At 29.6% G+C, this 16,739-nt stretch overlaps 1 protein-coding gene across 6 annotated transcripts in view; it reads right to left on the bottom strand.

The window, feature by feature from the left end:
• Nucleotides 1–16,344, bottom strand: part of LOC107448828 (protein tyrosine phosphatase type IVA 2) — a 28,476-nt gene extending 12,132 nt beyond the window's left edge. Inside the window, exon 1 of one of the 6 annotated variants that reach the window (XM_043051343.3) lies at nucleotides 16,008–16,344. The gene's annotated coding sequence lies outside the window, so the exon portion shown is untranslated. Of the gene's footprint in view, nucleotides 1–5,570; nucleotides 6,205–8,997; nucleotides 9,207–16,007 lie in introns of those variants that run through there. The other 5 variants (XM_043051377.3, XM_043051347.3, XM_043051362.3 and 2 more) reach the window with 5 other exon arrangements.
• Nucleotides 16,345–16,739: the final 395 nt, after the last annotated feature.

Below are 16,739 nucleotides of genomic sequence, written 5' to 3'. Positions count from 1 at the left end.
ATCCAATACAACCATTTAAACAAGTCTCTATTATGCAAAGGTAAAGCTTCCACATTATTATCAAAAGTAAGCTGTTAAGATTACATTTGACCCTGAGGCAATTTCCAGTTGTTCTATTCAGACAAATCTAACTCCTATTTTAAATTCAAACTTTTTTGTAAACATGGCAGGATGAACACAAATAGGATCACACACACACAAAAAAAAAAAAAAAAAAAAAAAAAAAAATCCCACCACACAAAATGATTTTAATTATTATTATTATTTTATTTATATATATACATAATATACTTAGCGACAATTATTTAAGTTTGATTCTGAAACTATTCCGATAATTAACGTCTGATATTTAGAAAGAAAAAAAAAATCTTTTTATACAAGAGCTGAACACACGTTCTTCGTAAGAAAAGAAGAAAAAAATCAAAATCGGTATTGAACAACGATACAATATCATGCACAATACTAAAAAACAAATACCGACACAATAAAAAAAAAGTTATTTCAATGACTTCTTGATTTATTATTACTAGAGCCCGGATTTTGATGACCTAAAAAATCTCAATTAATGCCCTTAAAAAGTGCAAAAAATGCCCTTACAAACTGCAAAAAATGCCCTAAAAAATGCCCTTAAAAGTGCAAAAAATGCCCTTAAAATGCGAAAATTGCGCTAAAAATGCCTTATGACATGACTTAAATAGAAGTAAAAATATTGAACTAAAACAATGTTTTACTCTTTAAAATTATTATGAGTCGTTTCAAAAATATAAAGCAATGCAATACTTGTTCTACGTTCATTAAAGTTTGAAAAATATGTTTTATATCCTAAAATAGCAAAAAAAAGGAAAATATATTGACTCCAAAACATTTTCATTTTGTATAGAAACTTAAATGAATACAACAACTTCCATCTCATAATATTAATAAATATCAGAATTACATTGGATTATTAAATTTTTTTTTAATATTTTGAAATGTAAACGAGCGTCTCTTGTCTGAAAGCAAATTTTTATACCAGGAGAAGCTTCTTTCAACGTCTACTGATGTTACTGGTGCGTACTTGAAAAGGACGGTCACACTTACTGACAATTCTTCTTCAATTTGAAAAGATGTTGCTTCACCTTTTAATATCCTAGAGATTTTCTTCATTGTTTGGAAGCCAGTGTAATAATAAAAAATTAGAAAAAAATTAACAAAATGCTTTAAAATGAAAAATACGCCCCAAATTTTAAAGAAAATGCCCTATAAATCTCAAAAAATGCTCTAAAGGACAAAAAATGTCCAAAAATGCAAATGTCATCAAAATCCGGGCCTTAATTATTACTCATTGCCCTTCCTTTGAGCCCGGTGACTTTAAGGTAATAGATACAGAAAAACAAGTTTAAGGCCCATCCCATCAAAAATGAACTTTACTTAGTATCATCTGGCTCGTGGCCAACTCCTGATATTTTAAATTTACCAAAATCAAGCAATTTTTTCCTCAATTTATACCTATTACGTAAGGAACTTATTTCCACAGTATCTATAAAAAAAATTGCGCAGTATAGGTGCAGTTTAAATAGGCGCCAAATTTGCTCATAAAATACTTTGAACCAACACTATATACCAGTCAATTACTATAATACCAGTAATGTTTATATTACCAAGAATAATTAAGTATCATTGACGCCAACAATAGTTTTATACGTTTCTCCTAAACAAATAGTTACCGTTTCTCTATCAAATACCACTCACTAAAGTATTTATTTGAGCATCATAGGTATCAAAAATGGTATGACGGTTTTCCATTTTTCTCCTAAATCAATTAATACCATTGCTTCAATATTAATTTTATTTTAGAGTGCAAAGCTTATTTTTAATTACAATTAGTGCCTATTACCAAAATTAATTTAACATCATTGGCATGATTGGCATCAAAAATGTTACGGCGATCTTAAACTTTTATCTTCTCTTAAACGAATTCGTACCATTTCTTATTTTTTAGTACAAAGTTTTTTTTTTATAAATAGTTAGTAATGTGTCGGATAGCCTGGTTGGCAGGACACTGAGCTCATGTCCAAGGTAGGCTCGATCCCCGGCGACCCAAGACTCACCATGTAGTAAATGGTGACTGATGCACGTTAAATTTGTCGAGTCACAAAGTCCACCATGTTCCCATAACAAAACATACCTCTGGGGGTACTGATCTAGGAGTTTCCTTATCTTCCGGATTGGTTCAAAATTACAAGGCTACGGAGCTGGATATTAGTAGTCGTAAACCAAAAAACTGGGTCGGCTGTTCAACGACGGTTATAAAATAAAATAGTTAGTAATGAGCCGTGATGGCTCAGGGGATAGAGCGCTAGCGTTTCAATGATGTGAATCGGTTTCGAATCCCAGCGAAGGCTGGTCGATACGAATTCCGCAATAGGCACGCATCGACCACAGTGTTGACGTAAAAATATCCTCTGTGGTAGACGGATCATGAGTTGGAGTCCCCTTGTAGATAGGCTAACCATGGGAGGTTTTCGTAGATTTCCTCTCCGTGTAACGCAAATGCGGGCTAGTTCCATCAAGACCTCCACGAAGGCACAATTTCTCCCAATACTCGATCCTAGAGTTCCCTTGTCTTCTGGATTCGGTTCAAAATTACACGGCTACGGAGTTCAGTAGTAGTCGTATATCCAAAAAATTGTGTCGGCTGTTCAACGACTGTTATAAAATAAAATAGTTAGTAATAATAGTTTAGCGATTTTCTACGCCTCTCTTAAATGGATTGTCTTCTACATTAAATTGGTTTTCATTGGTTCATTTCTACATTAAATTGGTTTTCAGAGCAATATCTTACTTTTTATTTCATCCAGTATCTATTAACAAAATTAATAATTTGAGTCAAAAATGGTTTGGCGAAATTTTACCGTGAACAACGAATTAGTGCCATTTCTCCATTAATTTTTTACCCTTTAAGACATAGCTTTTTTTTAATTTCAAGTATTTCGTATTTTCAATATCAATCATGCATCAATTTCGTCAGTAATTATATGGTTAATTCTTACGCTTCTCTTAAACGAATTAGTGTTCTTTCTCCATTAATTTTGATTTTCAGTATGTATAGTTAACTCAATTATCGTTGATTTTAAATTTATAGTTCAAAAAAAAAAAAAAAAAAACAGGATTTAAAAGCATAAATATAAACAAAATTAGCACGTGGATTGCTTTAGAAGTACTAATTTAGTAACGTATTTTGCTTATGCTAGTTTGTTAATGTAGATCATTAAGTTTATCTGACATAATGGATAAAAAATAAATACCTAAAAAAGTACAATTAATTTCTTTTTTGCTTAATCAGAGCCATAAGCTAGCAGACATCGCTGATGTTATCTTTAAAATCGTCTACAGTTTTAGTTATATCAATGGCGGTAGCTCTAAACCAATAAGTAAATTCCATTTTTCAAATGTTTCTCCTGAACGATATAATTAAAAATATTGAGTGTTTTTTTAGGATCGAGGGGTGGAATTGTCCCTTGTAACCACGGTCCAAATTTCAGGACAATAGAATAGACGGTTCTGGAGTTATCTGAGGGACGCACAAACACACACTCTTCATTTTCATCGACAGTCCAATGTGGGCCAATGCCTTCCCCTGAATATTTCTCCATAACGACTTTCGATTTATCTTTGATCTCCAATTCTTTCACTAATTGCAAGAAAATCAGACTCCACTAAATCAGCCCACCTCAAACGCGGCCTTCCCCGCTTTCTTGTTCCAGTGGGTCTAAAAAGCAATGTCTTTTTTATAGCATTGTCTTTATTCATTCGAATCATGTGGGTTATCCAATTCTTTCTATTTATTTTTATGTATTTAATAATATCAGGTTGTTTATAAATCTTGTACAAAGTTAAATCTCTTTCTTCAGTTAATGTTTTCATTTACACCACCAAGTATACTCAGTAAAATCTTTCTCTCAAATATTACGAAACAATTTTCTTCCTGTGTCATTGTCCAAGCTTCAGATGCATATGTCAAGACCGGCATGAGAAGAGATTTGTAAATGCTTTGTTTTTCTAGAAAGAAATCTAGATTCAATAAATCTTTTCAGCCCATAAACACAGCCCTATTTGCCAGATAGAGTCTTTTTTTTTTTTTCTTCTTCTTTTCCAGGAGACATTCTGTAATCAATAGTAATAATTGATCCTAAGTAAGTAAAACTCCATACTGTTTCAAATCTATAAGAATCCATTTCAAGATAGGGGTCTGGGACTCGGTTTCTTGAGAACAAGAAGTATTTTGTTTTCCCTACATTCATTAATTTCCCTACATTCATTAATAGTATTACATTTCCCTACATTACATTCATTCTAAATTACTAAGCTTAATTTTATTATTATAAATTTCAAGTATTATTTATAAATTTTTTTTTTTTTTTTTTACAAATTTCGGAACAGTTTTCAAAATATAGAGGAAATGGAACATATCGTCTTCTTAATCTACTCAGCATTCAAACATTTTTTTTTTTCTTTGCACCAAAAATATACATTTTATTAAATTTGGATGGAATGGCAGTTTATGATATTTTTAATTTGATCTTCGATTTTTATTTCGAACAATATTCTTGGAACATATCATCATTTCCAGTTCATTCTAAATTATTAAGCTTCAAACAAATATTTGAAGAGAAAATGAGAAGGAAAAAAAATGTCATTTTCCGTATAATAACCAGAGCCAAAAAAAGTATTTTATTCCAAAAATATCTGTCACTTTCAAAAAGCCCTTGAAAAAACACATGTCGAGTTAGGTTGTATCATAAACACTGTTTATTAATAGTTTGTCAGCTGTTTAAACTAATTTTAACGAAATTAAACGGTTATCAGCATTATTGTGTTGTTAAATGAATACAATATGCAAAGCATAATATATAACAGAACAGGCAAAATGTGCCAAGTAAAATCGACATTATATTGCGTGCATGTATTTCATAGCTTTCTTTTACAATGATCATAATAAAATTTTTATTTTATCCCTTTTGTACTAGTGCGCCAAATCTGTAACCACTATATGTTACCATTATCATGATACCCTAAAAATAGAGAAGGCATATTATTAGAAGCACTTAAAATAACGCTTATGCACTTTTATAACTGATGGAACGATAGAAAAAGCTAAAAATAAAGAAAAAGGCTTCGGTTTTAACGCTTAAGATCATTTTAAATGGTTAAAATAGACATACGGGCGGCAGTTTGGAACTTAAAGCTATTTATAATACAAACATTAGCGTTATCGATTATTATAGAATTAGCGTTATCGATTATTATAGAATTAGCGTTATCGATTATTATAGAAGTCCCCGCTTCCTTAACATTTCATTTCGCAAAATATTTTATTCTGTAATTGTTTGAAAGGAAATCGCATGCCACTTAGAGATGAGATATAGTAAACAATAACCATTCGAATGAGTAGAAATCATACGAGAAAAATCGTTTCATTAAATATAATTGTATTAGGCATAAATGTCTAACTAAAATAAATATATATTTTTTAACTTAATACAATTGTTCAAACATTTAAATTCAATTTAACAAAATCTTCAACTCACCAAACAGTAACCTCATCTTGTTAAGATGAATTATCCAATAAATAAGAAAAACTAAAATTTTGTAACAGAAAAAATCCAAGAATATCACATAAGAAACGTACCTCACTAAGTCTTTAAAATAAAACCTTAATTTTAAAAGCCACTCATATCCACAGGTGACTTTGGAATATTAAAATTCATAAATGCAAGAAGCACTCACAAATCATCCCGTCAAAATAACCGGAGGCTTTAAACTCAGTATAAATCCACTACTGCAGTGAGAACAATTAAAAAAATTTTATGATTACATAAACACTCGGCAATATTTCCTCTTGAATAAGCAAGCGACCACAGAACGCAACAAATAACTCAAAAAAATGAAAACAAGTTAACACAAATTATGCAAGCAGGTCCAAAGACAAGATCGTAAAATGAGGCAACAACAAACAGAGGGACACTCGCAACTTAATTACGGTAAAGAGTTTGCGTCCTCAAGGTTACAAATATTGGAAAGACATAAACATTGGTGGGCGACTGCCAAGTTCGACGCGCATCTTCAAGTTTAAAGTTACGTAACAGCCAGGATGCTATCTTTAAAAAAATGCCGCCTTTTTTTTCCCCTTGAATGTTCCGTCTTCAAACAATGTATTACGAAACGGAACGTGGTTGAAAGAACTCGATAATTGATCAAGATGTTCCACTTCCCAGAAAATGCGTGATTAGAAGACATGCCTGGGCCTCTTAATAATCAGATTAAAGTGATGCCCTTTAGCAGAGTTTTTTAGAAGATAGTTGGAAGTGATTTAGTAAAACAGGTATTGCTAAAAATATCTTACATGGTGTCAATGTCGAGTTTACGAAATAACACAGAGTATTACAATCTGAAGAAAAAAAAATTTTTTTTTACAAGAATAAATATAACTACAGTATACTCTCGAAAACCTTGTTATATCAACAAATTATTTTTCCACTTGGCACTATATATATTCACCTAATGTTAATTTGAATTCCTACGTCGCAAGGGTTTCTTCTCAAAACCTTGCTATATCGAATTTTTTTCTTAATAGAAAATTTATTTTTTCGGAAAAACCACCATGTAAGTTCACTGTAAAGCACAATTCTTTTCTATTTAATGCATAATGTTCCAGTCTTACTTTTAAAAATAAAATTATCATTCTTGTATTTAGACTTACAGTCAACTATCATTATATGCATATTTGACAGTAGTTATTCTTGTGTTTCATGGCTCTACTTTTTAAAGTAATATTTTAGAATATATTTTTTTTACTTTTTAGAACATATTTTGTTCTGAACTTGTCATCTCGAAATTTATTTAGTTCCCTTTAACTTAGAGCTATCGAAAGTATACTGTACTCAAAAATATTATTATTGCATATAATATAATTAATTAGTATTAAATTTTACAGAATACATAAATCCAATAATAACTAACACTGCCACTTTTCTTAATTCCAATTTCAGCGAACTCAGTAAATCTGGTCATATAAGAGGTCACTCAAGGAGAAATTTGGGTTTCTAAACGGATCTACAGAAAAAAAATGCAGGTAAATTGGACTCTGCACAAAATATTTTACCGCAAAAAAGGAACACGAAAATTATTTTATCTAAAAAACGAAATCTTCCCTTTAAAACAAAACCCTTCAAACCCTTAACGTTTCCTACCATAATAAGTAAACGAAAAAAAAAAAAAAAATATTTTTTTGCAAAAAGGTGTCGATGAAATTAATATTATTTGTCAACTAATTCATCACTGTAATTGGCAAAAAAGAAGAAAAAAAAATCATGTTGGAAAATATACAGAATATAAGTATTTTTGATGCTTAGTTTAAAAATATGAATAATACTGGAATTAGTAAAGGGGTTACAAAAATACAGTGAAACTTGTAGGGAGTGACCCATCTCCGATCCACAGTAAAATGGTCGTTAATGAAGGTGGGTCGTTCTTAGATGTTACCTACATTGACTTCAAAATTGTTATCCAAGGTACAAGATTTTCAGCAAACGATTTTATTTTTAGTCAGTGTCATTTTCTTGGACTTCTGTTGGGAGTCATGAAAAGATAGATCTATGAATTAAATTAAGCGTCTATAAAAATGATCCCTACTGAACTTTTTTTATTAATTTAACTTTCAGCTCTAAAAGTAAATCGTTGATAGCATCGTCTTTAGTGCACCCTAACTACAACATGAGGTTGCATCGTTAAAAAAAAAAATTTAAATAAGAATCTTAAACAAATATTTAAAATATATTTTAATCTACTTATTTGCCTTGTTAAAATTTTTGTTTTGATATTTTTTGTGTTTCCTTATTTGATCTTTTCGGCATTTGGTGCAAATGTTTGCCCGGTCTCTGGGAAAGATTTTTATGGTCTCTCCTTAAAGGTTTTCTTCAATACAAGGTCTATAGAAAAAATTCCGTGTCTCCCAAAAGTGGTCCTAAATAGAGATGGTCGCTACATAAAATCTCAACATAAATTACTTTTAAAAACTTAAATCGAAAATAAGCACCATTAAGTACTTTTTTAAAAACGCTACGCATCCTGGCGGTTCAAATTTTATTTAAGTACAGGGGTCTGTCCAGACATTTTGTGAAAGGTCCGGTTTTCGGGAAATTGTGAAAAAATTACTTACATTCTTTCAACCAGGGTCCGCTTTTATGAATTTGTGCAAATAGGGTCCGGTTATAGCAAAAAACTTTTTCAAGCAGTTTTTAAATTGTAAATAGATACAAGATTATGCTCGGCACTGTAAAATTAATAATTAAAAAAAATTAAATTTTCAAAAATAAACAGCAAATGCTGCTTCTAAATTAGAGTTGCAACAGACAAATATTTGGCATTCAGCCTGAATGCAGAATATTTGCTGAATGCAGAATATTCATTTCTGACGAATAATGGAAGAATCGTCTGCCGAAGACATAACTTAAATCGTTTACATCCATCTTTCATATTTTCTGCCCTGGGAAGGGTTTATTCAATTAACAATAATGAAGATGAACAAATTTGTGAAGGGTCCGATTAAAAGAAAAACCATTTTGTGGAAGGTCCGTTTTTAAGTTAAAACATTTTGTCACGGGTGCGTTTTTATGAGAAGATATTTTGTGAAGGGTCCGTTAACGGACCCAAATTTCTTCTGATCAGACCCCTGGTAGGTCATTAAAATCAATTTCTTTTATTTTCGGAGTTTCTTGGAAAGCAAAATGAAAACGTAACAAAAAAATTACATATGGACAAATTTCAAATATGGCATGAAAGTTCAAATCGGGGAGAGAAAATCTTTTCTCATATGAAATGAAAACCAAACGCATATTTCTTATGATAGATAAATAGTGGAAAGGTCAATAAGATGTTGAAAAAGAAAATAAATAAATAAAAAGATAAGATAGGAAATACAAATAACGGGAGGCAATCGATTAAAAACAAACTCACCATAATATTAGTTTTGAGAAAAATAACTAGACCTACCGATATTAAAGTCATCGAAAAAGAATTTTCAATAGGTAAAACTGGGCTCTTTACAAGTAGCTGGAACACTATCTAATCTTAAAAATGGTATATAACCTCCACAGTCACTTAATAGAAAAGTGTTGATTAAAGATAAAACACATGTTGACGGAACAATTGTAACAAAGAATTTTGTCTGATAATAAAAGGACAGATTTATAAAGATCATATTTTATTAAAAGTCACGTCCTTATGATTTCACCTGCCGTAGAAAATAACAATTTTGTTAATTTCCAAGTCGACGAAAAATATCAGCCATATTTCGTAATGGTTTCTAGAACAGACTGGAAAGGATTTGTAGAAAATTTACAAAAGGTCAAAAGATACACCTGATTCTGTCCACTAACTGAACTCCGGAAATTATGAAACAGTATTTTTAAATAACGCAAACAAGCGACATCTAATTAATAAACTCAGCCCTATCTGCACGTAAATACATTATTTTTCCACCAGTTAAATAAATACACTTTTTCTACTTAACATGAGTATAAAACTGAAAATTTAGCAAGATTTTACAGCACAGAATAATGTGCGCATAGGGATTTTTTTTTAAAGGAACAATTTAATTGCTAATTATCTAAATTATTAAGCACCAGCAATGTAAAAGTTAAAATAACTAATCTTAAATTTGTAACTAAATTTTTGCAGACGACAATTTTAGTAACGAAATCAGACACACAAAGCTTGGTTTCTAAGAATAAACCTTTTTTTCTTTTTTTCCCAACAGATTCGGACTTTTTTAAAATAATCGCCTTGTTATTTCGAACCTAATTCACAAGACAAGGAAACTCCTGGATTAAGTGTAACGAAAGACTTTTTCATGGAATTTTATTTTATTTTATAACCGTCGTTGAACAGCCGACCCAATTTCATGGGTTTACGACTACTTACGTTCAACTCCGTAGCCTTGTAATTTTGAACCAATCCAGAAGACAAGGAAACTCCTGGATCAGTACCCCCAGAGGTATTGATTTGTTGTGGGAACATGGAGGACTTTGAGACTCGACAGATTTAACGTGCATCAGTCACCATTTACTACACGGGGAGTCTTCGGCCGGCGAGGATCGAACCCACGACCTCTTGGATATGGGCCCAGCGCCCTACCGACCAGGCTATCCCGGCCCAAACAGTTTCATGGAATTTAACCGCATTTGCGTTACATGAAGAAAAAAATCACGAAAACCTTCCACGGTTAGGCTGACGGCAAGGGGACTCTAAACCATGATCCGCCTACCACTGAGGATATTTTACGTCACCACTGTGGTTGGTGCGAGCCAGGTGCAGAATTCGAATCAATCAGCCATCGAACCGGGTCAACTCATCGGAAGGAGAACGCTCTATCTCCTGAGCCACCACAGCTAGGGTGATAGAGCGTAAACAATTAGTCAGTGTTAAACAATTTAAGATATGGAGGGGAAAAAAAAAATTAGACCATATTTTACATTATCCCATATTATCAGTCGAAAAGAAAAAAAAGTAAAGCTCTTTCTTTTGAGTCTGGTTTTCTACTTTAAAATGTTACTAGCTCAAATTAATTAGTTTACCTAAGGCTGAACATTGAGCTCCGGTTTTTCTTTGTGTAGTGTACACTTATTTGCATATAGCGATTCCACTATGGGTATGAAATATTAGAATTTTAATTGTTCAAAAAATACAAAAAGTCAATTCGAAAGTGATTGCATTTGCTTCTTAGAAGAAAAAAAAAACAGCACTGAACAGAACAGGCGAAAACACATTTGTTTAAAAGAAGAAAAAAAAAGTATTTTTTTTCTCTTTTTTACATTGATCAATCAATACCATCATAAAACGCATTGATAATGCTTAATTTTTATCTGAAAACAATATTCAAACTAAAATGTTTAATATTTCGAACTAAAATAGTTAAAATTAATATTTTATTGCAACAAACTAATCACTGAATGAACATAGTTATTTTAATCCAAACTCAACACCCTCATGAATTTATAAAGACAAAGGCCTGATTTGTCAGTTGTATTTCAAATGGAGAATAAATTAATTTAGATCAGGAAATATGAAAAGAAACATGAAATTAATAATTCTAAATTACTCTCAGCAGAAAAAGTCTTTCTTTATTATTTATAAATGTATACAACCTTCCAAATACGTTTTCAAAAGTAGCTGAATTTAACATGAAACTAAATAGATATAATTAAAATATGCAGGTATAATTTTGCATCTAAAACCAATTGAAAATTTAAAAGTTTCAGTCAGTTTTGATTCTTTTTTTCTCCGTCATTGTTTTGATTTACCATCACTATTTTGGACATTTGGTCTTTTGGTCAATGTAAGACAAAAGCCATGCAAAATCTCTATATAAAATCTTCAATATTTCAAAAAAAAAAAAAAAAAAAAAAAATTAAATAAAAAAAAAACTAATATTTCAAAATTTTTAAAGAACTTTTCTAATACGCGCATAAGCAGATTGTTTTACTAATTAACCAGGAAAGAGATTTAATTCAACAATGAATTTTTCAACAATAGTCAGTTAACTTTTTAAATCAGTCAAAAAGTCAATAGTAAGTTATGTCTTTAATTGGCTTAAATAGCAAAGCATTTGTTTGACTGTGATTGATTATAAAAGTTAACGCAATTTCTTTAGTAGACATTGAAGGAATTAAAAGCTAAAACTGTCAAATTGAGTTGATTTTTATTTACAAAAATTATAAAATGCACTTATTCCAACTTCTTTAAAATAGACAGAAGTAAAAATAAAAGCGTAATAATTAATAAATTTTAAATTTACAGAGTTTATGGAGCAGCATAAAAAAGTTTTATGAAATTTAAAACAAGCAAAATATTGATTCAGTAGTTAACCTTGTCTTGGAGGTACATTAATGAGTTATTATCGACAGGAATTAATAATGAGAATTAAATATAAATCCCAGGCCACTGAAGAAATTAGAAAATGTATTTTTTATTAAATAAAAATTATAAAATACATAAAAAAAAACTTCGTGCAGCTATATTTTTAAAAAAAATTGAATATTAAAAAACTATATAAAACACTTAAATTTTAATAAAAACACCAGAACATTACAAACCTTACTTTTATTCAAATAAGGAAATGATTAAATAAATAATTATTAGAATGTTTATAAAATCCATTTTCTATTATAAAAAATGTCGTTTTTAAAGCAACTTTACAACTATAGAGTCTGCATCAGATCTTTCGTTATTATAGTATTTTACATTTGAAGTATCTTTAAATAACGATAAGTTTTTCCCCTAATACATTTTCTTCTCAAAATAAGTTAAATTATATAAGCAAGCAATATTTCAGATTGATCTTAAAACAGTATATACAATATGCTACTTAAAATGTGATAAGTCATGGGTTTTAATTAATGTGAATAATTGGATTCAATCTCATAGGTTTTCAACAATATTAATTTATCTCCGATTAAAATCGTCAAAAACTTGTCAACTGCACATAATGTATGCATGCTGATAAGGGAAGAAAGTTCGGAGTCAAACACATAAAGAGAGAGAGAGAGAGAGAAAAAAAAAAAAAAGAAAACAACTTTAAGTACTAAAAAAAAAAAAAAACTTAAGTGGGTGATGGTTTCGTCCTCTATTTCTCGCTCCTTTAATATTTCTGATATTTCCCGACTGGAGTGTTCAGTACATGGAGCTAGAAGTACTCCTAGCTCCATGGTTCAGTAGTAACACGCCAATAAGAATAAAACTAATTTATTTATTTTGCCCGGAAAACATTTTATTTCTCATTTTACACACCAGATGGCATTACCAGGATATTTTTAAGGTTATTGTAGATAGTTAGTTTATTCTAAACTAGATGTCAGCACTAATCAGGCATAAAAAATGCACTTTTATGACCGTTTTCTTGGAAATTAACCGATCGTTAAGGGGCTAATAATTGTGTTCCATAAAGGCAAAACATTCTCACAATTTGCTATTAATATATTTTTAACACATTATTCTATGCCATGATTAGGTTGAGGGTGATTTCTTAGAGTGATGAATTAAGATTTCAAAATCTTTTTCTTTGGGGGTAGGATTTTTATTTAAAAGGGTGGGATCATTATTATCATATAAGTTTATTAAATCTTCAATTCAAAATTTACATAACTAAAACATTAATTTTATAATTAATATTTTTTTGAGAGGAAGGGGTTACTGCTAGGGGAAGACCCCCCCCCCCAAAAAAAAAGATGCCTGAGTTCTCCAAGATAACAAATCCTTAGTTCTTGTGACTGCAGTATTAACAAGTCATTTTTAAAAGAAGATGGTATTGATGCATTTTGTGTACATTGTGGTTTAAACTCTTCCATTTCCTTAGAAGAATTAAATTTCTTAGTACAAATTTACAAAGAATTAGAAAGCAAGGTTCAAGGTATTCATTAATTGGGTAAAAGAAAAAGATTTTCCCGAACATAATGAAGAGGGAGATTCATAAGTAAAACAGAAAGCTCTGGATTTTGAAAAGTTTTATGTAACCTTTTCACTTAATCAACTAATTCTCTTGTTTCCTGGGGGGTTGGAGATTTTATCAACTGTGGGGCTGCAAACTTTCAATGCTTTTTGCAATTATTTATTCTACAGGTAACTATGTTTATGTTTTAATGCATTTTTCATTACTTAAACATCATTACATTAATCGTTATGCATTATTTAAACTTATTTTACACACCACTATACATAAATGATTCAAAAGTAAATATACGATATCGCTTTGTTCCAGCTCTTTCATGGCAAGGCTCTTAAAAAGTTGGTAAAATAACAAAAAATTCTGAAAGCTTGATGGTTTTTAAATATCTAACACTTATTAAACTTATAAAAACTTTCTTTCTGATGCTTGAGAATTCCTATTCTCAAACATAAACAGAAAAAGCACAGGCAAAACATATCATGACCCACAATTGAGCCTAAATTAATAAAACATTTAAAATTAATTACTATATCATAATGTAATATTATATTCATATAAAAATAATTCTGCTTAAATAATTTATTAAAAAAAACTGCATATTATAATAAAATAATTTTTTTTTAATATTTTCAATAAATGCCTGAGAGAACATTGCTAATTGATGCATAATATATGATTGTGATAACATATAAATTGAAAAAATCTATAAAATTTTGAAAATTTCTTTCTGCACTCTTTAAATTATTTCTATATAAATTAATTTATTTTTTAAAAAAATACCTACTTGCATTTGAATAGATGCTTAGTAACATTACATTTCTGTTTAAATCTGAATCAAATTGGTCGTTAAATTGATATAATTTTCAAAGAGAACAACACCAATTTCTGCATTTGTTTTGCATTGCAATCATTCTCAACAGAAAAATAACATTTTCTAAATTTTCCTAACAGCGATCAGAATCTAATCAAGTCAGATCAGATATAGTTAAAAAATTAAATTTGCATGCATTTTTATTGCTTGTAAAAATGGGGAAGGGGTGTTTTTTCCATTAGTCAAGAAGGGAATGAGCACCCCTGTCTATTGCTTCTCATTAGAAAGAAGAAAAAAAATTAAAATATGATTCTTCAATTTATGAAAGTTCTGTGAAGTCAAAATCTTGTCAACTCAACTCTAAGGTTTTATTACTTTAAAAAAAAAAAAAGTAGTGAGCTGTGAATATATTTATGATACTAAAATAAAAATACCAGGTCATTAGAAAATCCTTGAATGTCTCCAGCACAATTTTTTGAAAGGTGTGATATTAAAATACACACTTAAAATAGTTCTTAAAATTTCACATGTAAAGGAAGAAAAAAACCTTAAAAAAGTTCTTAAATCTGCTAAATATCTGCAAAGTGATTTTAATTTTTAAATTAAATCTTGTTTTTAACTTAATTGAACATAAATTTATGATGATTCAAGGAATTCTTTCAATGCATTATCTGGCACTGTATTCCTAAAATATAAATATTTGGTTACAAAAAAAATTTGAATATAGAATAGGAACAAACATAATGAATAAAGCAATGATATTAAGTTTTGACATATTACTCTCACCAACCTATGAAACATTTTCACTTTAAATTTATCACTAAATAATGTGTTTACATTTACCAGGATAGAAAACTACTACTTTTACTATTTGTGTATTTGACACTAAATAGTGTTTTGAAGTAAAATATAAAATGAGTTAGTCTAAAGAATATCAAAACTAACAACTTTGTAACCAGGTTAAAACAACTTTGATTCTATGAAACTTAATTGCAATTAACTATGGAATTTTGAGCAAAAATAAAACTAACTTTTAAATATAAAAGCATTGAAGCAAACTATGATGTTCTAGATATTAAATAAACAGTAAAACTAAACAATAAAGCACAAAAAATATTCGCACAAATTTTTTTGAAAAAAAAATAGGCAAATAAAATATAATGGTAAACAAAGTTGAGGGGGGGGGGCAAAAGATGTTAATAACGAAAAAAAAAAAAGAAGACCAGATTGTAACAAATAAATTCAGTACCATATTTTCACATCACTGTTTATTTCCTTTGCATATAAGAAGCATTATGTAAACAACACAACTATGTTTAAAAACTTAATAAATACAAAGTTTTTTAAGTACCCTTAATAAACACAAAGTTTAAATTTTCATAAAAATCAATGATTCTTTGATAAGTTAACAAAAGAGATGAATGAGAATTTTAGGATATTTTACAGCTGACATACATTGTGTTGTGTAACTACATAATGATGACGACAATTGTATTTATAAACAATGACAAATAAAAGCGATTAGAATAAAAATAATATTCAGTGTACAGTTTAATAAAAAGCGGTGCTTTTAAAAATATTAAAACAATCGATATTCATTAAAGTTAACACTCTAAGACCATCTAGAATTGAAAAACAAGTGTAATAATAATTTTGAGATCCTTAAACATACACAGCAGGGAAAATTTTGCTTAAATTTTTATTCTTACTTACTTTGTAAGCAACATACATCGAAACAAAACTGAATATACTAATCTCTTTCTATAGAAATGTCAAACGTGTTTTCACAATTTGCAATATGATGCACGTCCTAACGTGTCAAGCAATGGGAAATTCCAAGTAGCAACAAAAGGTGACACACTCCAGCATTCTAGAAAATACATATGTTACATTTTCTATAATTAATGTACGTATCTGGTATAAGAAGTTTAAACTCATTATCGTTCTTAAAAGGTGAGAAATCAAACTCAGAATCACACAGACTAAACTTAAAAGTTGAAAAAGTTTAGCGCGTACCACTAGCATTACTTTATCATAAGCATTGAGCGATGAAGCATGAATTTATTTTATTTTCCCTATCTAACTAATTTCCCTACGTTTTCCCCTTTACCTATTTTACGACAAACGTGATACTCATAATGAATTTAATGAATGTGACCCTATCATTGGAAAGGAGACGTCAGGCGTGATTTATTTTCATTTAAGCTGAAACTGTTCAAAACCGGATTAGGAGGGGGCCCAATATTTTAACGATGCAATTTTTATTACATTTTAAAATAATCAAGGAAATTTTTAAAAAAAATTCATATAATTGCATTTTGTATTTCGATAATTAATTTTGAAAAATAGGAAATAAATTAGGTTTGGTTATTGAATAATTAGGTTTGGTTATAAATTAGGTTGGAATAAATTAGGTTTGGTTATTCAATGCTCAACAATGCAAGG

Source organism: Parasteatoda tepidariorum, chromosome 2 (assembly GCF_982258835.1).
Source record: "Parasteatoda tepidariorum strain Cologne lab strain chromosome 2, Ptep-v5.0, whole genome shotgun sequence".
Lineage (NCBI taxonomy): Eukaryota > Metazoa > Arthropoda > Arachnida > Araneae > Theridiidae > Parasteatoda > Parasteatoda tepidariorum.
The sequence above is the reverse complement of the archived record's forward strand: the minus strand, read 5'-3'. Positions and strand labels throughout refer to the sequence as shown.